This window comes from Erythrolamprus reginae, chromosome 1, assembly GCF_031021105.1.
Source record: "Erythrolamprus reginae isolate rEryReg1 chromosome 1, rEryReg1.hap1, whole genome shotgun sequence".
NCBI classification, from domain to species: domain Eukaryota; kingdom Metazoa; phylum Chordata; class Lepidosauria; order Squamata; family Dipsadidae; genus Erythrolamprus; species Erythrolamprus reginae.
In genome coordinates this window covers 341,042,583-341,064,952 of record NC_091950.1, presented here as the reverse complement: position 1 = coordinate 341,064,952, position 22,370 = coordinate 341,042,583, and the positions used below count along the sequence as shown (strand labels likewise).

The 22,370-nt window shown below is 40.3% G+C and overlaps 1 long non-coding RNA gene across 1 annotated transcript in view; it reads left to right on the top strand.

The window, feature by feature from the left end:
• Window positions 1-20,963: 20,963 nt before the first annotated feature.
• The window catches only part of LOC139157374 (uncharacterized), a 37,583-nt gene continuing 36,176 nt past the window's right edge, over window positions 20,964-22,370 (top strand). Inside the window, exon 1 of the long non-coding RNA XR_011557467.1 lies at window positions 20,964-21,349. This is a non-coding gene — a long non-coding RNA (uncharacterized lncRNA). The remainder of the gene's footprint in view (window positions 21,350-22,370) is intronic.

The following is a 22,370-nucleotide window of genomic DNA, read 5'->3' as shown; positions in this document are numbered from 1 at the left end:
TTGCTTATTTGACCCCTGTGACAATCATGAAGTGTTGTACCTCATGATTCTTGACAAATGTATATTTTCTTTATGTACACTGAGAGCAGTGAAGGGCTTCCAAAATTTTTATTACCACACTGTGGCCATGGCTTATGCAGAACACCCTGCATTTTCTTTCAACATCTTTCAGTGCAAATTGGGTGCTCTGGGGTGGAGCTCCATTTTTGCTAGCCCACTGCTTTCTCCCATCCCTGACTGACAGCATATGCACTAAAGAGAAATTCTTTGTGTGTCCAATCACACTTGGCCAATAAATCTATATTATTATTATTATTATTGTTATGTCAGTACAACACAGCAAATGAGATCACTATGCTGGATTTCGTATTTCATCACCAGTCGGGCGCTTCCCAAGCACCTAGGACTGTGTGATGTAGCGGTGAATTATGTTTGCCGATCCCAGTAAAGCGGCCTTTTGCAATTGACAGATGGAGATTTAAATTATTTAAATTATTATGGATTTAAATTAGATGGAGATTATTATTATTTATTAGATTTGTATGCCGCCCCTCTCCGAAGACTCAGAGCGGCTAACAACAACAATACATAGTACAAATCCATTTTTTTTTTAAAGCAGCAACCAGTTGATTTATGGAGCTTTCTCCACTGAGAATTGCAATATGATCCACATCTCACATGCTGGGAAGTGCTGCTGGTGTTAAGCATGCTATCTTCCTAGCTTTACTCCTATTTGCTGCTTACTTTTTGCTGTGACCTGCCTGGGGCTTACAATGATTTTGCAGTGGTGGGGGCCCTTGGAAACATTTGTCAGTGGCTGTGGTGTAAAAGGGATGCAGCAGATCTTATTTGTTTGTTTGTGTCCATCTAGGACATCTAGTCCTAGATGGACATACACTTCTCAAGCAGGAGTCCCTATACCATTTCAGACAAATGGCAGTCCAATCTGCCTTTGAAAGTCTCAAGTGTTGGAGCACTCATAACCTCCGCAGGCAAGCTGTTCCACTGGTTGATTGCTCTCACTGTCAGAAAGTTCCTCCTTATTTCCAGGTTGAATCTCTCCTTGGTCAGCTTCCATTCATTGTCCATTGTCTGATCCTCTGGTGCTTTGGAAAACAGCCTGACCTCTTTGTCTCTGTCACAGCCACTCGGGTATTGGAACACTGCTATCATGTCTCCTATGGTCCTTTATTTATTTATTCAATTTTTATGGCACCCTTCTCCTTAGACTCAGGGCGGCTTACAACATGTTAGCAATAGCATATTTAACAGAGCCAGCATATTGCCCCTACAATCCGGGTCCTCATTTTACCCACCTCGGAAGGATGGAAGGCTGAGTCAACCTTGAGCCGGTGATGAGATTTGAACCGCTGACCTTCAGATCTACAGTCAGCTTCAGTGGCCTACAGTACAGCACTCTACCTGCTGCGCACCCCGGCTCTTAAAGACTAGCCATGCCCAGTTCTTGCAACCTCTTCATATGTTTTAATTTCCAGACCCCTTATCATCTTGGTTGCTCTCTTCTGCACTTTCTCTAGAGTTTTCAATATCTTTTTTGTACTGAGGTGACCTCCACGTGTACTCTTCCTACTCTTGTCATGGTCAGAGTTAAATAAAATAAAAATATACTGGAGTAATGAAAACTTTTTGTTTTAGATAAACAACGATTGCTAACTTCCAGATTCCACCCTATTCTGCTAAAGGCAGGAGCTGATCCCATCATTTCAGAGTTAATGCTATTTCAGCCTGTAATGACATATTACTCCTGCAGTGCTCAATTTGTTTGATTCTTTCAGGCAAGCTGTTTTCCTGTGTGTTTCCAGTGTCCCTATCCTTATCTCCTTAATGGGACATCGGAAGAACATCATGAAAATGAGGCTGACTGGGTTAGAGAAGCCGGCATCCACCTGGAAAGTTCAGTAAAAGCCTCTGTTTCAATCTGGCAATCCATAAAATGTTGAGTATCTTACAATTGTTGGATGTTGCAATGGCAAGCAAATATGGCAGATTTTACCAAGGCATGTTTGTACCATGGTTAGATGCAAATAGGGAAAGGCCTTGTTTCATCTCACTTCTTCCCTTTCTCCATAGCGTATACCCTTCTCGTAATTTCATGATGTTCTGCCACTATGGTCTTTTAAGCTAACATGCATGTAACATTTAATAAGTTCAGAAATGCTGATAAGCCAAGGACGTATACTGGGAGATGATCCTAGCCTCTGGGAAACAAGGACAGGATAAGATAAAAGTAACATTTTAGAAAGAAATTTATGTTCCTAGAACACTGCCCTTTTGTTTTGTTAGAAGTGCCATTGTCTTAATAACGCTTCTTTTACTTCATAATTCTACCCTAACTACTTCATTGACCCCACTAAACACAGGATGTGCTGCATTTATTCCAGGGTTCTCAAGCTTTTTAAGATGTGTGGATGCATGATAGCTGGGGAATTCTGGGAGTTGAAGTCAACACATCTTAAAATTGACAGGGTTGAAAAACACTGAAATTCTAACCAAAAGTCTTGCTCCTGTTTTCAATTTCATATATGTACATAGTGGGAAGATTTTCTTCAGAGGTGGGCTTCAAAAATGTTAGCAAAGGGTTCTCTGCCCAATTGCTGGGTGGCTGTGGTCATGGTGGACATAGCCTAATCGGCCTCCTGCACTACAGATGGGATGGGCATTTTTGCCCTCCCTGGACTCCTCGAGCTTTTGGGAGGGTTAAAAAGGCTCCCCCCTTCTCCAGAGGCCTTCTAGAGGCCAGAAACAGGCCCTTCCTGGATTTCCAGTAGGCCCGTATTTTTGCCCTCCCCAAGCCTTCGCTCACCCCTTGCACTTACCTGCATCCAAAACAGGCCACGTAGAGACTCCTGAGAGGAGAGGGGCAGGGGCAGCCAAGGGTGGGATTTGGGAGTTCTCTGAACTGCACAGAACCTTAGCTAGAGGTTTTCTCAAACCCCTGTGAAGTCTCAGCAGCCCATCCCTGGTTTTATCTTTAACTTCTGTATTTAACTGAACCAATTTGGGCTTCAATGGAATTGTGCATTGATCTCCAATCTAAATGAAGTATACTGCTCAAAAAAATAAAGGGAATCCTCAAATAACACATCCTAGATCTGAATGAATGAAATATTCTCATTGAATACTTTGTTCTGTACAAGGTTGAATGTGCACAACAGCATGTGCAAGAGCCGGGGTGGCGCAGCAAATAGAATGCTGTACTGCAGGCCACTGAAGCTGACTGTAGATCTGTAGGTCAGCAGTTCAGATCTCATCACCGGCTCAAGGTTAACTCAGCCTTCCATCCTTCCGAGGTGGGTAAAATGAGGACCTGGATTGTGGGGGCAATATGCTGGCTCTGTTAAAAAGTGCTAATGCTAACATGTTGTAAGCTGCCCTGAGTCTAAAGAGAAGGGTGGCATGCATAAATAAATAAATAAGAAAGAAAGAAAGAAAGAAAGAAAGAAAGAGAAAGAAAGAAAGAAAGAAAGAAAGAAAGAAAGAAAGAAAGAAAGAAAGAAAGAAAGAGAAAGAAATTGATTGTCAATCAGTGTTGCTTCCTAAGTGGACAGTTTCATTTCACAAAAGTTTGATTTACTTGGAGTTATATTGTGTTGTTTAAGTGTTCCCTTTATTTTTTAGAGCAGTGTATTTATTCCTCTACAATTTGGTGTCAGAAGGGTGATGATCGGGAACAAGGGGGCTAAGATTTTGCCTCTGAGGCAACCATCAGGCATTCTCCCACTGAAGTGCAATACAAATTTGCAAAACCCAATCTCCTTTGTGTCTTGGGGATGAAGCCAGTCTGAGAATTTCTGGAATCATACAAATGCTGTAAGTGAAAAGTTTTTCAGATTTTTATGTAGGTTTCAAGATTTCTCCAATGCAAGTCCATTAAGCCCCTTACCATCTCACTATACTGTATTAGTAGAGTTTATTCTGGATAGGGCTAATGTTCCCATCTCAATTACAATTGGCCAGCTAGATCAGGTAACCACACCCTTGACCTTTGGTTTACTTGTAGTAATATGTTCTGGCTTTTAAAATATTAAAGTGAGGCCCAACTATTGCCAGGCTACTTGGTTGGTTGTTATCTTCAAGCAGAGTTCCGGCTGGGCTCCAAGCTGATCTCAATGCAAGTTTTTAAGGAAGCTAGCTATTGCTTGCCAATACCATGCTCTGGGATAGCTGATTACATCCTGATAACCCTTGTACTAGTGGTAGGTATTGCTGCTGAAACTTTAGTCTTGAAATGCCCTTTATTGAATTGAATACTTTATTTGGCCACACAAGGAATTTGTCTCCAGGACAGAAGTTCTCAGTATAGATGCAAAGCATAGGGATACTTATGTAAGGATACTTATCACCATCATCCTCATAGTTCAGCAGTTTGGTTCTCATCAGCTCAAGGTTGACTCAGCTTTCCATCTTTCCAAGGTTGGTAAAATGAGGACCCAGATAGTTGGGGGCAATATGTTGACTCTGTAAACCAATTACAGAGGGCTGTAAAGCACTGTAAAGCTGTACATAATAAGTGCAATTGGTATCATAATACCAATAAAAGGGGAAATAAAGAAGATAATAATAGGGGTAAATTATACTACACCCATACAACATGGAAAAATACATGTAGACCTTAGACAGCATTTGAGAATTAAGTTTTCAGGGGAAAAGGCATGAGGGGAGAAAAAAAATCTCCCTCTCTCTGCCTGGCTCCTGTTTTCAAATCAGGATCTGAGCCCAAGTGGAATAATGCAGTACAAACTGGCTGAATATGCAGTTCATCTCGAAAATAGCTTACTTTGGGAGAGAGAGGAATGCTGGATGGCATTCAGCTCCTGTGATTCAGATTTAATCTTCCATTTCCCGTTACCATTTCTAGGTAGTTTAATTTTCAGTACTACAGATAACCTTTAGGTTGATTCTCGGCACAGTTTTATGCATTTTGCTGCATAAAATGGCCTAAATGTCTTAGGTGTTTTTCTCATTTTGGGCTACGATTTAGAATAAGTAGACCTCATGCCATTTTACTTTGCCAGACTATTCTGGATAAGCATTTGAAATGTATCAGGAGCGCATCATAGTATAGAAGAAAATAGCAGAGTGTAGAAGCACAATGTGTAACAATATTGCCTAAGTCCTGAAAGTGGGAGCAGGGGGATTCATGGCTGGCTGGGCAATTCTGGGAGTTGAAACTCACCTGTGTTAAAGTTGCAAAGGTTGGGAAACCCTGTTGTGGAGTCTGAAGGAGCAAGGGCTTGCCTTGAGCATGGGTAAAGCTAAGGCAAATGAGAGAAAGACACTCCCACTGCAAACAATGAAGAACAAGCGACAGACCACAAATGACAGAAATCTCTTAACTTTTTTTTAGTATTTTTTTTATTTTTTCACAAACTACACCCCCCATAATATCAAAACAATACATATTCATACATTTATTCAAAATATCATAGACAAATATCCTAAATTTGCACCTTTTATACTTTTATCTCCCGTCTGCTTTCTTTCTATATTTCATATTACTCCACTCCATCTCTCTCTTCCCTCTACCTTCTTTCTCTTACCTACTTCCCTCCTGTCTCTCTCCTTCCTTTCAACTTCCTCTTCCTCCCTCTTGTCCTTACCTGAGTACTTTTCATTATGTGGTTAACAGACGAGCAATCCAAATTGGTGCTATCCTTAAACTTATAGCTTCTCTTTATCAAATTTTAAATATGTAATATATTTTTCTAGGTATATCTACTATTGTCAAATGCTGACTCCTTACCTCCTATTTTTGCTGCCTGAGTCTACCACCTTTAATTTTCAATTTCCCCCCTAACTATTCACTATTTCTTAAACTTTTTTTTAATGGGGCTCCCAACTAACCCTAATTAAAGTGCACAAAATGCACCCAATATTTACACACAGGAATGAATGTGGATGCAGAGGTGACCAGGACCTGCATTTACTTTTTCAAATATTCTGTTGTTACTCCAAAAATCATTAGAAATATAATATTAATTATATAAAATATATTTATATTATATTAATTTTAATGTATTGATTTATAAGAAATAGGCTATGCAAATTATAAACAAATAAATAAAGGAGGTGTTGAATAGCTTATGCCACTTAGCAGTTAACTTGATTTTCTTGTATTTATTTATGTATTGTATGGCACATTCACATCTATCACATTTTGATATAAAATTTTGGATTTTGTTGTATGTTTGCATAGAACTGCATTTCAGAATTTGATTTTGGTGCTGACAATAGAGGTACGGCATTCACTGTCAAAGTGTTCAATAATTTCCATTTAATACAATCTACCCCTTTGTCCAACACTTTTTGGACCCTTTCTGGTTGGTTGGAAAACAGAGGTCAGTATCTGCTTATTTGTAGATCAGAGATGAAATGCTGACATCATATGCTGTGGCAAGAGAAGTAGCTGGCTAAAAAATAAGCGAAAAACCTCCAAAAACAAAGCAACCCTGAAAATAAATAATCTTGACTATTGCAGTGTCCCCAGGTCATGTGATCACCTTTTGCAACCTTCTGACAAGTAAAGTCAAGGAGAAAACTATTTGCTTGACAATTGTATTATTAACTTAAAAACTGCAGTGATTTGCTCAACTGTGGCAAGAAATTGAGCACGCGGAGGCCAAAATGGGGCAAAATTTGCTTAATTGTGTTGCTTCTTGGCAATATAAATTTTGGGTTCTATTATAGTAGTTGAACACTGCTTGTAATAAAATGTTGATCAATTTATCTTTCTATGTCACCATTCATGATTTATAGAAATTTAAAACAAGGAAACAATATGGGTATTAGACATTCTTGTGATGAGGAATAATTTGCATACAGTATGCATACAGCATTTAGGCATAATGTGGTCTATTTTACTAAAGTACTTTTATTTTTATTTATTTTGGCAAGTACATATTGTGGTATACATAGATATTACACTGTTTATATACATGAGATGGGTACTGATAGGAGGGAAACATTAGGACAGGGGATGGTAGGCCCATTGATGCACTTATACATGACCCTAACTTATCTCTTAGGAATCGGGTGAGGTCAACAGTGGATACACTAAGGGTAAAGTTTTGGGGGTGAAGTTTGGTGATTTTAGGCCGTGTAGTGCTTTTTCAACGTTGTCTTCAGTGAAGTCTATTTAGAAACATAGAAACATATAAGACTGATGGCAGAAAAAGACCTCATGGTCCATCTAGTCTGCCCTTATACTATTTCCTGTATTTTATCTTACAATGGATATATGTTTATCCCAGGCATGTTTAAATTCGGTTACTGTGGATTTACAAACCACGTCTGCTGGAAGTTTGTTCCAAGGATCTACTACTCTTTCACTAAAATAATATTTTCTCATGTTGCCTTTGATCTTTCCCCAAACTAACTTCAGATTGTGTCCCCTTGTTCTTGTGTTCACTTTCCTATTAAAAACACTTCCCTCCTGAACCATATTTAACCCTTTAACATATTTAAATGTTTCGATCATGTCCCCCGTTTTCCTTCTGTCTTCCAGACTATACAGATTGAGTTCATTAAGTCTTTCCTGATACGTTTTATACTTAAGACCTTCCACCATTCTTGTAGCCCGTCTTTGGACCCGTTCAATTTTGTCAATATCTTTTTGTAGGTGAGGTCTCCAGAACTGAACACAGTACTCCAAATGTGGTCTCACCAGCGCTCTATGTAAGGGGATCACAACCTCCCTCTTCCTGCTTGTTATACCTCTAGCTATGCAGCCAAGCATCCTACTTGCTTTTCCTACCGCCCGACCACACTGCTCACCCATTTTGAGACTGTCAGAAATCACTACCCCTAAATCCTTCTCTTCTGAAGTTTTTGCTAACACAGAACTGCCAATGCAATACTCAGATTGAGGATTCCTTTTCCCCAAGTGCATTATTTTACATTTGGAAACATTAAACTGCAGTTTCCATTGCTTTGACCATTTATCTAGTAAAGCTAAATCATTTATCATATTACAGACCCCTCCAGGAATATCAACCCTATTGCACACTTTAGAGTCATCGGCAAATAGGCAAACCTTTCCTACCACACCTTCCCCTATGTCACTCACAAACATATTAAAAAGAATAGGACCCAGAACAGACCCTTGTGGCACACCGCTTGTAACCTGTCTCTGCTCAGAATACTCGTCATTAACAATAACTCTCTGATGTCTATGCTTCAGCCAGCTTGAAATCCACTGAACTATCCAGGGATTAAGTCTAATCTTCACTAATTTATCTATCAGCTCTTTATGTGGAACCGTATCAAAGGCTTTGCTGAAGTCCAGATAGGCAATATCCACGGCACCACCTTGATCCAACACCTTTGTGACATAGTCAAAGAAATCAATGAGATTAGTCTGACATGATTTGCCTTCAGTAAAGCCATGCTGATTTGGGTCCAATAAGTTATTGTTTTTTAGGTGCTGATTTATCCTCTTTTTGAGTAGAGTCTCCATCATTTTAACTACAACTGATGTCAAGCTAACTGGCCTGTAGTTACCAGCTTCTTCTCTACTGCCCTTCTTGTGGATAGGCACAACACTGGCCATTCTCCAATCCTCAGGAACATCTCCTGTTAACAGGGATTGGTTAAACAAATCAGTCAGGGGGGTAGCAATGACAGATCTGAGTTCTTTAAGAACTCTGGGGTGGATGCCATCTGGACCCATTGCCTTATTTATCTTTAATCGTTCAAGTTCTTCTAAGACATCCGCTTCTAAGATCACTGGAGCTGAATCCGTACAGCTGGAAGCAATGCTATATCTTATTTATGTTATTTATGTTAAATTGTTGTATTTGTGGTACAACTAGGGAATTTTGGGTATGAGCCGTTGCAGTTTACAAAGACTGAGCCAAAGAATGTGTTGAAGAGGTTAGCTTTGACTGTTTCATCATGCCATTCTTTATTGTTGGGTCCTTTTAGTGGTGGGATGGGTCTCAGGTCCTAGAGCTTGTTATGTACAAAGCTGTAGAAGGTGCGGTTGGATTTGGTGCATAGGTTTTTGTTATGTACCCATGTAAATATTAAATAAGTAAATAGGTTGTGGTAATAGTATATGTTAAACTGTGTCATTTACATACCGGCCGCAGATTGGTTAAGCCGCAGCCGGGAAATTCAAGCGGCTGTCAAAGGCCTACAAGGAAAAAACTCTTTTAAAAGAGAAAGTCAAACCACACCCCTCATCTTTAACCGCGAATTCCAACTGTATACTTTGTTGCAAGTTCGTTACACATGAGCCAATTCCTACGGTAATAAAGAAGAATCAGGCAACCACCTGTCTTGCAATTTAACTTAACAGTTTTCCTCTTGTTTGCTGTGATAGTTGAAGCAATCCATCTTTATTTGGTGGCATATATTTTTGTAGCAGTTTTTGAAATTGGCTACATAAACTGATTTGTTTTTTTGGCAGAGTGTTTTTTTTTTTGGATTGTAGCTTCCTTATTGATATGGGTAGTTTGTTTTTGTTGGTTATGGTGGTTATTTCTTCATTGCTTATTCTTCTTCTTTGCTTATTTGACCCCTATGACAATCATTAAGTGTTGTACCACATGATTCTTGACAAATGTATCATTTTCTTTTATGTATGCTGAGAGCATATGCACCAAGACAAATTCTTCGTGTGTCCAATCACAGTTGGCCAATAAAATTCTATTCTATTCTATTCTATTAGTGGTACATGTAGTCTGATAGTTCTTTTGACTTCGAGCAAGATGATGTTATAGAGGTAATTGGCAGTGTTACAGCCAGAGAATAGAGTTTGACAGTCAAGAGTTGAGAAGTTGGCATCTATGAGTTCATATTTGGCTTTTTAAAAGTTGTACTTGCGTGTCCCATTATTAAGGTCATTCTTGCAATGGTGTAAATTGAGGCTGAAGTCTATCATGCTGTGGTTGCTGTTGGAAAAAGGTTGTTTTATTTGTAGTGCATAAATTGCACTTTTGCTCTTGCAGAATATGAGGTCAAGGCAGTTGTTTAGTCTAGCATTGTTTGTTACTAGTTGATTGAGTCCCAGATTGGTAACTGTTGTATAGGGTTTATGAATGGGTTCAGTTGTGCATTCATTTAGGGTCCAGTTAATGTGAGGTAAGAAAGATAAGAGGGTATGGGCAGGCGTCTGCCCACGTTAGCAGTGAGATGTCGTACTCTGGGGCTCTGTAACAAAGTAGGAAGTGAAGTGTGGCATTTAAGGATAGATCACAGACAATGATTTCAGGAAGGGTGAGATCATGTGTAACTTGGATATTTTGTAGTTTTAGTGTCTTTTTGTAGAATATAGCTACTCCGCCTTCTCTGCGGGTTTCACGGTCGGACTGGAAGACAAGGTAGTTTTTTGCTGTGATGATGGAGTCAGGGAGCAATGCATTTAGCCATGTTTCACAGACAAGAATAATGTTGAAAGTGTCAGTGTTTAGTAGTAGTAGTAATTCAGACAGACATCTTATTAATTACGCTTCTTGCATTGATTAGTTTCAGATTTTCTAAAAGCAATCACGAGCAGGAAGTTTTGAATAAACTGAAATGAACAAACAGAATGCCTCTATATGTCATAAATACTTAAACGGAGAGGATATGCCAGTGATAATGGTGATTTTGTGTGTGCCTTGATGGGTTGACTCCTGGTGACACCTGATGACTTCGGGACTAGTCCCTGAATCAAGGGCTAAATAAGCTACATATAAACAGATCATAAAACTTTCAGAGAAGACCAACTCAACCATAAACAGACATAATTTATCCCTTACTATCAAGGCCAAGAACCTGTTTCATTTTCATAGAATTAATTGCCTCCATTATTTATGAAAGAGAAAAATGTAAGGTTAAAATATTTCCCCTGATCTGTGGTAACTCACATTCTGTGGAAACGTGAATCTCATTATCTGAATTCATTTTAGACTCAATTTTTCTTTAAAGGCTTGATGGCTTATGGTTCTGGAAACTGGTTTTCCATAGATAAACTAATCACACAATATGTCACTAGGATAAGTTTAAAAGCTAATAGCTTACTCTCTTCTCAATACCACAGAATGATTTGATAAACCTGTTTGGGAGCATTTAAGCTTGTTATCTAGAAGAACAAGGATTCACATTATTCAGGAAATGGAGAGGTTACAGAGTTGATCATTCTTTTCTTATCTTTCTGTGGATTTAACCTTATAGTCTCAAAATATATATTTGAATGATCCCACATTGAAAAACAAAGGTGTAATGAAATCCTGTTGAAATGGAAAAACAAAAACACACCATGCCACCTCCTTATGGCATAATCTCTTTGCACTTATAAGCTGTTTTGCCCCCCACCCCCGGGGCAGCTGGTGAGAAAGAGATAAGGCAGGTCTTTCAAACTCTGTCCCTGTGGCAATTTTTTATCTAGCTTATTTTGGTTAAAGGAGTCTGTGCTTAAGAAACAAAAGATAATTTTTCTTTCTCTGACTCTTGCTTGCCTGCCTCTTTTTAAGATGTCCCATAAATTTCTTCAAATATAAAAAATATTTGTTAGCACCGAGATGAATATCTTCACTTGGCTAATTCTGTTCTTCACTGAAGAGCTCTATTGCAAGCATTTTTCTTTTTAATGCAATTTCTTTTTAATTCTGTTCTGAGTTGTTCTTTTAAGCACATTCCTTATGCTTAGGAACTATATCCTCTCATGTGAGCTCCTACTGAATGCAAATCTCCCACACTTCTGTTCTACATGCTTAAGAAATATTAAATCACTCAAGAGAGGTTGAAATACATATTTATAATATTATAATAAACCACTACAAGCTTCATTGGAAAATGGCCTGAAATAGTAATGTTATCTATCAGCCATGCATTAGCTCATGCTCAGGAATGAGATATCAGGAAAAAGCCCAGGCAAAAAAACCACCTTATGTTCAGAAAAAAGAAATGCCGTAATGGAAATATTTGCTAAATTACATATACATCTGGATTATGTGAATTCATAGATGGATGAATTGCTAGCTTTCTGCCTGCTAAAGCAATTGTCATTGTGCATCCCTTCTTTTGTTATTCCCCTAAACCAGTGATGGCGAACCTTTTTTCTCTCGGGTGCTGAAAGAGCATGTGTGTGTGCTATTGTGCACGCATGAGTGCCCACACCCATAATTCAATGCCTATGGAGGGCAAAAACAGCTTCCCCTGCTCCCCAGAGGTCCTCTGGAGGCTGGAAATAGCCTGTTTCCCAACTTCTGGTGGGCCCAGTAAGCTTGTGTTTTGCCCTCCCCAGGCTCCAAAGGCTTCCCTTGAGCCAGGGGAGGGTAACCCCCCCCCCCCGAGGCTCTCTGGAAGCCAAAAACGCCCTCCCAGAGCCCCTGTGTGATAAAAAATCAGCTAGCTGGCACATACATGCACGTTGGAGCTGAGATTGGCAAAGGCTCGTGTGCTAGCAGATATGGCTCTGCGTGCCACCTGTGGCACCCGTGCCATAGGTTCGCCATCACTGTCCTAAACCGAGATCAACACTTTTAGCTGCTTAATTTTGCAATCTCTGCATCTCTGCCCAGATGATTTGTGTTCAGCCAAAGACTTTGCTTTTGGAAAAGCAAAAATGGAGTGTGTCACCAGGTGCTTTACTGCCATAGCCTTCATATAATTGTTGGTTTAGCAGTGGTGGAATTGGTGGAATCTCCTTGAATCACTGGTTTCAGTTAGGACTTTATATGCATTATGGATTCTCCAAAATACCTGCTCCATAGAAAAGGACTAGTATTAGGGCTGATTTGGATTTAGAGTTTTAAGGAATCCAGCTTTTGATCAAAATGTTATTCCCTCACCCAGCAGTGCTCAGGCTGGCTGTTTTTTTCAGAAAGCAGCAATTATAGTCACATGTTATAAATTGGACAACTAACAGACAAGCTGCTGAGAAGCCTTACTGGTCCCAGGCAAAATGGTACACATAAATGCTAATTCTTACACTGTGGGCTCCAATAGTCTGGTCATCTAAGTCATGGTTGTCCCATGGTTGTCATGGTTCTTTTTCAGGAGGCAACTGGACTTTTTTTCTTTGAAAATGTTTTGTTTCTCACCCAAGAAGCTTCTTGAACTCTGACTGGATGTAGGGAATAATAATAATGTAGGGATATAATAATGCCACTGAGCACCACAGATACCCCCTGGGATGGCAGAGAAGGTCCTAGGGCCCTAGTTTGCCTTTGGGATTTTGTTCCTGGACATGCCACATGCTTTCAAAATGTCAAATAAGCCATAGCCTAAACAGGTGGCTAACAGTCCCTTAGAGAGGCAGTTTGGTGCAATGGTTAAGGTCACCAGGCTAGCAACTGAGAGACTGAATTCTGGTTCTGTCTTAGGCTTGAGGCCAGCAGAGTGACCTTGGCTAGTCACTCTTTCAGCCCTAGGGAAAAGGCAAGGACAAACCACTTCTAAAATCTTATCAAGAAATCTGCAGGGACACATCCAGTCAGTTATCAGGAATCAAAAACTATAGTGTACATGCACACAAAATCACTTCCTTATACTCTGAGGAAAATGTCACAAATCCTGTTTTTTGTTGAATATTCATCACAGGTATGGCAAAGTCCCTGTGACTGAATATTCAAAATTTGTTTGTTTAGCCAGCACTTTAACCCACATTCTCTGTACCGCTTTGACTTGTTTGCAATGTCCCAGGATCATGTGATCACCATTTGTGACCTTCTGACAAGCAGTCAATGAGGAAACCAGATTCACTTAACAAACCATGTTACTAATTTAGTAACTGCAGTTATTCAGTTAGCAAATATGACAAGAAAAGTCGTAAATTGGGGGAAAACTCACAAATTTCTCACAAAAATGTTGGGATCAATTGTGGTCATAAGTCAAGGACTACCTGTGTCATGGGGTTCAATGCTTTTTGTCTCATCTCAGCAAATAAGAGGTGAAGGAAGTTAACACCTACCCCTCTCCTAGAAAAATGAAATATCATAGGAAATGTTAAAAAGGCAGAATATAATATAGAATATCCCTAGAGAAATGGAGAAATGTTTTAAGGGCAGGAAACAGATTCATTCTGTTTCAAACTTCAAATTTCAACCAACATATACTCTGTCTTACACATTGGCAAAAAGAATCAGAATTCAACCAGTGGAATGGCCTGCCAGCGGAGATTGTGAATATCCCAACTCTGGACATTTTCAAGAGGAGATTGGACTGCCATCTGGCTGGGGAGGTATAGAATTTCCTGCTTGAGCAGGGGGTTGGACTTGATGACTTGCAAGGTCCCTTTTAACTCAAACAAACAAACAAACAAAAAAACAAACAAACAAACAAACAAAATACAAACTTGGGAGACACAACCTTATAGATGACCTTCACTATGTTAAGGACCTTGGAGTACTCTTATCTAATGACCTAAGTGCCAGAGCCCATTGTAACAACATTGCCAAAAAGGCAATGTGTAGCTTCTTCTCTGGCAATATTCCACTGCTAACCAGAGCATACAAAACATTTGCCAGATCAATCCTCGAATACAGCTCACCTGTCTGGGAACCTGCACTGCATATAGGACATTAATACAATTGAGAGAGTCCAGAAATATTTCACAAGAAGAGTCCTCCTCTGCTCACAACAGAATACCTAATTCCACCAGACTTAAAGTTTTGAACTTGGATAACTTATGTCGCCTTCAATCTGATCTAAATGTAGCTCATAAAATCATCTACCACAATGTCCTACCCGTCAATGAACATTTTAGCTTCAACCACAACAACACATGTACACACAATAGATTAAAATTCAATGTAAACTGCTTGAAATTCGACTGCAGAAAATATGATTTCAGCAAGAATGATCAATACCTGGAATGCATTACCTGACTGTGGTTTCTTCCCCAAACCTAGGGTTGGGCTACTTCCCAGATGGGAAGCCGCAGTAGGGTAGCGAAAATGGAGCTCCACTTCAGAGCACCCTATTTGCACTGAAAAATATTGAAAGGAAATGCAGGGCATCTTGCATAAGCCACACCCACAGTGTGGTAGTAAAAATTTTGGTAGCCCATCACTGCCCAAATCCCAAAAACTTTAACTTTAGATTGCCTACAGTTGACCTCAACCCATTCCCAAGAGGTCTGTAAGGGGCATGCATAAGTACACCATCATGCGTATCATCCCTGTCCTACTGGGGTGGCGCATTGGTTAGAGTACAGCACTGCAGAGTACTTTAGCTAACTGTTAGCTATAGTTCAGCAGTTCAAATCTTACCACTGGCTCAAGGTTGACTCAGCCTTCCATCCTTCCGAGGTGGGTAAAATGAGGACCCAGATTGTTAGAGGCAATATGCCGATTCTGTAAACCGCTTAGAGAGGGCTGTAAAAGCACTATGAAGTGGTATATAAGTCTAAATGCTATTGCTATTACTGTCCTATTGTCTAGATTTACCTATACCTACTTTGTTTTTGTTTATGTTTAAACCATACTTGTTATCTTGTACATATTTTGACAAATAAAAATAAATAAATAAAAATAAACTCTTAGTAGTCCCCACCTTTGTCAATGTACCATCAAGGAATGGCTCAGCTCATTCACACACACACGCACACACACCTTTTTTAATAGCCTGGACCAGTCTATTCTACATAACAAAGATCTATCTCTTTCAAACAGAGCCATGTTAGCAATTGGCCAAAGCCCTTTCATTACATCACATGGGACCTGGGAAGATTACATCAGACAGAAGAGCTCAAGCAAGCTTGGACTCAAGACAGCCTACAGAGTTGCTCCTGCATGGCCCCATGGAAATCTGACAAAAAATCAGAGTGCATTGTTTAGGATACTAAGAAGTGGGGTCCAACAGAGGTCATAAAACCAAGGGATTCAGCATCTTTTTCTATACTCAAAGTTCAAAAAAGACGTTTTAAAATTTAGAAATTTCATTTTATCAATAATCAATATTAGACGAGATTAGACCAAAAGATGGCATCATTTAGTTTTTAGTTTTTTATATTTATTTTGAGCAGTTGACACACAAACTAGAATAATTGTAAAAACAGGTTCTAATCCTGCTTTTTTGATCCTGCTGTGATGTTTTCTTGCCTTATTTTCAGCCAAATTCACATCCTGTTTCTTATTTATTATAACCATAATATTTTTTATATCAGGAGATGCTGGAAGAGAAGAAATATGTATTTCCAAAAATATTTGAAGGAAGGAGCAGGACCAATACCAAAATCATCATGGCTCATTATTAGATGAGCCAGCATCCCAACTCTCTTAATTTCAACAAGCCGCCCCGAGTCTACGGAGAGGGGCAGCATACAAATCTAATAAATAAATAAACAAAGCAGCTTTATCCACAAGCAATGGAGAAACACATATTTTCCCCTTGGGGGGTTTTCTCAGCATGTATTTTTCTGTTATGTACTATATTTGTTTTCTCTTGATTTTCTTCTTCTTCTCTGCATGATTAAGAATACAGTGCAAATACACAGAGAGGAAATTTTACTCCATATTTACCGCTACAATAATGCTTATTGAACTCACTCACAGCAGTCATTTATGTGATCATTTCCAACTGCCCTGTTAAAAAAAACAGAGAATGAAGAAAGCTACAAAAGGAATGTCAGTCCAAATTCTATCTTCAGTCAAGGATTAATGATTCTATGGAAAAGTTCCAGAAAACAGGAAAACCAGCAAGGATAATCCCAAGAGTTCCCTTATATTCCAGATGGACTGTACTTTTCCCACATACAATCATTCAGCAAGAGGAATTTCTATTGCTAAAAATACTTATTTTGGCAATAGAATTTTATTCATGAATTTTGTCTTGAAAGAATATATAGCCTAAAATAGTATATCATTACAACTAGAAAATAAATTAAAAATAACAGCACCAATATTTGAACACATCAACATTATCTTCATATCACACACACAATAAGATTGAAATTGAAGATTGTTACTTGTAAAAATATTTCAATATTTGTTCAAAATTAACACTGGAAATTTAACTAAATTGTGTAAAATGTTTGTTCTACAGAAATGGCATGCTTAGAAGAGGATTCAGTGGAAAAAGTCTACAAATTCCCATTATGTAGATTGTCACCTTCATTTCACATTACAGTGATCCCTCGAGTTTCGCAATCTCGATCTTCGCGAAACGCTATACAGTGATCCCTCGAGTTTCGCGATCTCGATCTTCGCGAAACGCTATATCGCGATTTAAAAAAAAATTAATTAAAAAAAACACCACTTCCGGGTTTGGCTTCGGGAGTCAGCTGGGAAGCGGCGCGGCTGTTTAAAAAGGTCGCAGCCGGCCTGGGGGGCTTCCCAGCACCCCCCGAACCCCCAACCCGGGTTCGGGGGGGGGTGCTGGGAAGCCCCCCAGGCCGGCTGCAACCTTTTAAAACAGCCGCGCCGCTTCCCAGCTGAGTGCTGAAGCCAAACGCCAAAGGCGAACTTCCGCGTTTGGCTTCAGGACTCAGCTGGGAAGCGGCGCGGCTGTTTTAAAAGGTCGCAGCCGGCCTGGGGGGCTTCCCAGGACTCCCCCGAACCCCCAACCTGGGTCTTCCCGGCCGCCCACGCAAAGGGGAAACCCCGGCTCCTCGCTGATGCCCGCCACTCGCCCGCCCGCCAGCAAGAGGGGGAAGACCCAGGGAAGGTTCCTTCGGCCGCCCAGCAGCTGATCTGCTCGGTAGCGCAGCAGCAGCGAGGAGCCGAATCGGGGTTTCCCCTTTGCGTGGGCGGCGGGGAACGCAAACTCCACCATCTACGCATGCGCGGCCATAGAAAAAAGGGCGCGCATGCGCAGATGGTGTTTTTACTTCCGCAACCCTACATCGCGAAAAATCGATTATCGCGAGGGGTCTTGGAACGGAACCCTCGCGATAATAGAGGGATCACTGTATTCAATCATATTTTGAACCCTGGCCTCTTGAATGAAACGTGGGATATCAAATCTAATAAACAAATTTATAAATAATATATGAGAAGACAGATTTAAATAAACTAAGATCCCTACTGAATTCATACTGTACTTGCCACAACTAGTACCTCTACTATAGGACTGAGTGCTCTGAATTACATACTAGTAATTTTTAAAATGTTTGTTACCATTATACTGTATTGCCCTTTTCCTCCAGCATAACAATAGTTGTTCCCCACAAGTACTTTGTGAGCTATAGTGCACTGAGAGAGCAATTAGCCCAAGTGAGTTTCCACCTTTGAGAGTCACTTGAACCTGGTCAGCCTTAGTTCAATATGTAGAATAGATCACTATGGAGATTTTTTAGAAATTAGATTTCTCACATCAGTAATACTATATACCAATTAACTAAACGGTTATTCTTCTAATTTTTATGTATTTTCTATCATCAACAATCTTTAAAAGGAGCTTTAAATTATTGATTAGTTATTTTTGGAATGTCACAAAATTTTAACTTTCAGTTTTATCTATAGGTACAAATACAACATTATACACGATGAACTGTCTTTTTTCTCCTAGAATAATTAAATTTAATGATATTTTGTGGTATAGATTTTCATAAAATAGTCTCACATTTTGGCAATACAGATTTCCTATCTCCGTAATTGTTTTAATACTTCATCCACTATAGTACCGCCTGTAGGAATGCCCCCCTCTCCAGTTTAGTATTTATTCTTAATAAATAATATTTAATAAAAAGAGGTAGGATAGAATATTTCCCCCAAAGGAGAAAAATCTTAACAAAGGCAGAAAACAGTCCATGTCTTCCTGCCCTCAGAAACAGCCTCAAGGTTGAAGAGGCTGGTCTTTTGGAATGAAGATTTTGTACCCATTCAGAAAGTCTGGGCCAATCTATTCATAAGCAAAGTGACTCCAAATAAGCAATACAATTAGGCAAGCCAGAGCTGGCAAGATTAGCTCTGATAAACACTTAAGATTTGCATTTCCCCTTTTGCCAGTAGAGCCAATATGACCCTATAAGATCCCATAGGACTCTGGGAACAGCCATTAAAATATAAAAATATTAAAGGAGAGGAACAGTCATCTCAATCATAAAGCCCCAAATAATATTGATATTGATCTATATTGATTGTTTCCTAGTATGATTTGCTTATTTGTACTGTATGAATATCATCAAGTGTTGCACCTTATGATTCTTGACAAATTATCTTTTCTTTTTATGTACACTGAGAGCATATGCACCAAAGACAAATTCTGTATGTTTCCAATCACATTAGGCCAATAAAGAATTCTAATCTAATCTAATGTTTATCAGCCCTCCCAGAAAGATGCTAATGTCACTGAAACTTCTGACATCCAAATAAACAGAGACCTTCTTTCCTGCACCCAGCCTCCATTTTATTTCCAGCATCTTTCTCCCGGCTTGGAAATGGACTGGATTTTTCTTCTAACATGCTAAACTTTAAGACTCCAGTCTAAACTTTAGACTCCAAAACAATGTACTACATGCAGTTTTAAGCAAATACCTTCCCAAACCTATATATTGAAATAGTCAAACATGGAAAAATCATATGTAAAGGAAAAATCCAAAATGGTGAAAAGTTTCTACACCGTCTTCACAAAAGACCCTACTATCAAGTTGCCCTCTTCTGCCCCACCAAACTTGTTTCCTCACCACACCCCATCCCAAGTCAATTCCATGCTAAGATGTCACAATGTACATGAGCTTATCATTTAGCCTACACCGGTTTTCATATTGAAATGGGCATAGATTAAAAATAAGACATCATACAATATTCCATCAAATCATCTGAAATATGATTGGATTTTCTTTTTCAAGTTTGCATACACATTGTGCAATAAGCTCAGTAATTGCACATCACTTCAAATGGCATTTGCAAATTAAAAGCTGCACTTTCTGCCACAGGCAAATCTATTACTCCTGTTTCAGAAGTGTCAATAGCTACAGAATTACAGTACTGTATGTAGTCAGTTTCTATAGCCCATCCATGGCAATCCAATAGACTGAAACAAAGAACAATACCGCAATTAAAACCATAAAAAAGTTTATATATAATTTTTATGTAATTATTATGATAAATCTTGATGGGTTTTTATATATATATACATATACATGCACATGTACATGTATATAAAAACCCATCAAGATTTATCATAATAATTACAGGATAAATTTTGCACAAAAGAACTCATGAAAAAAAATCTGGCATCAGGACTCAGAACATGAATATAAGTAAGTAAGAAGTAAGAAAATGGATTGAAGCACTATGGCATGGATTTACTAGAAAAAAGCAAATAGCCAATAGAAATTTTGATAGCTAATTGCGTTTTGAACTTGGATGAGAATGGAAAACAATCTTTGAAATCCAGATCACAAAATTAGAAAAGGAGGTAGCACAAAATAAATAATGTATACCGAAACAAAATAGATATAAATTAAGAATTTTAATTAAGAATTTGGCGATTGATATTATATTGTATTGTATTGAAATTTGAAGGTACTGTATGTGACTTTATATGTATGTAAGGATGGAGAAAAAAAAATACTTATAAATGAAAAAAGAACAAAATAATTACATTTCAAATTCCTATGGAACTCTGTTACAGAATTCCAAGAGAGAAAAAAACAAGACTTGAACAGAACTCACAACAAACACTCGTTAACCAATAACGCATTTGTAATTTTACCCAACCTATATTCACACAAGGCAAACCTTGCCCTCCCTTCCCAACAGAATCCTCCATCAGCCAAGTCATGCATCCGATGAAATGAAAAACGCATTTTGGAAAGATGCTGCCAAACTACTCCCGCTTTTTTTTTTTTTGCTATCCTAGACTGAGCAGGCTTCCTAAAAACGGAGCAAATGGCTCCTCAGTAGCCCCATCCATCCCGTTCTTTCCCATCCGAGCACTCCGAACAGCAACTACGCTTCCCAGGATGACCCGCGGCGACGTTTAGCCCAATAGAACTCTGGGCAGCGTAGTCCCGTCTTCTATATATGGGCATGAAGCGGCATCCTTTTCACGTTATGCAGATGAGGAGGCGGGTCTCTGGAGCCCGCGTACAAGAGGGCTATCGAAGAATGACCAATAGGCGGCGGGCGGCGCGGGTTGTCGGATGCGGCAACGGTGTTACCTTCTGTATGAGAAGGCGGGGAAGAAGGCGCCTTCGCCGGCCGAGCCGTTTCCTCCTCGCCTCCCCGCATGTGCCTTGCAAACGAGGAGGGAGCAACAGTCGCTTGCGGGAGCCATGTCTGAAAGCGGCTCCGCGTCCGCCGCCGCCGCCACCACCATCCCCAATGGAGGGAGCGCCGCCCGGCATCCCGGCAACCTAGTCACTGTGGTCCTGGGAGCACAATGGGGCGACGAAGGGAAGGGCAAAGTGGTGGATCTGCTCGCGCAGGACGCGGACATCTTCTGCAGGTGCCAGGTGAGCGTCCCGAGATGTGTGTGTGTGTGTCACCTTGGGGCTTTCTGGAGGCGAAGCCGGCACAAGACAAAAGCGGCGGCGGCGGGATCCGGAGGCACCTTTGGAGCCTTTCCCGCCTTCACATTGCGAGGGAGGCTTCCGGGCGTTGGGGTCGATTCATTGCGCCCCCTCCGTCTCTGCGCTCTTGTGCTCCGTGGCTTCCCACGGGGGACGACGACGACGACCGTGTAGCCGGATCGCGCTGTTGCCCGCCTCGCCGCAACCTTCCGCTACCCCGGAGAGTTTTCCTGTGCAAGAGGATGCCGCGCGCGCGTTTTCCTCCCCGTCTTTTCCCACTCAACCCCCATCACCCTCCCCGACGACGCTGCTTTATGACGGGACCGGGATCGCGGGCAACCCTCTTCCTCTTTCGGCTTCTCCCTCGGCGACCCCGTTTACGGCCATTTCCTGCCGGAGTCCCTTGTTCCTGCAGTGCAGTAGGCGCGCCGGTTTGGGGCGAGGCGGAAAAAAGCCTTTTGCGGGAACCAAAACGTAAGAAGGAGTAAAGACGGCTCTGTGGCCCCTTGCTCGCCCGTTACTAGTGATCTGCCCTTGCTTTGCTCCCATTCTTAAACTCGCCAATGTGCAAAGAATGAATATTTGGGTTGTTGTTGTTATTGTTGTTGTTGTCATCATCATCATCATCATCATCATCATCATCATTATTATTAATTAGATTTGTATGCCGCCTCTCTCCGAGGACTCGGAGCGGCTCACAACAATGGGTTCCCTTCCCGTTGCGTCGTCGGTGTGCACAGAGAGCAGCAGGTTCCCCTCCCAGCTGAACAAGGCAACCAGGGATCCGGCGCGTCCTTCTTTTTTTCTTTACATTTTTTAAAACTGCGAAAATATATCGCGATCCCGCACTCCTCCCTCTTTGTGATCTTTCTGATGTTATTCCTATCAGTTTGGATACGTTAAGGTGCCGTGGGAGAGATATCGGAGCAGACGGTGCAATCCCTCAGGATTTTAATCTTCAAAG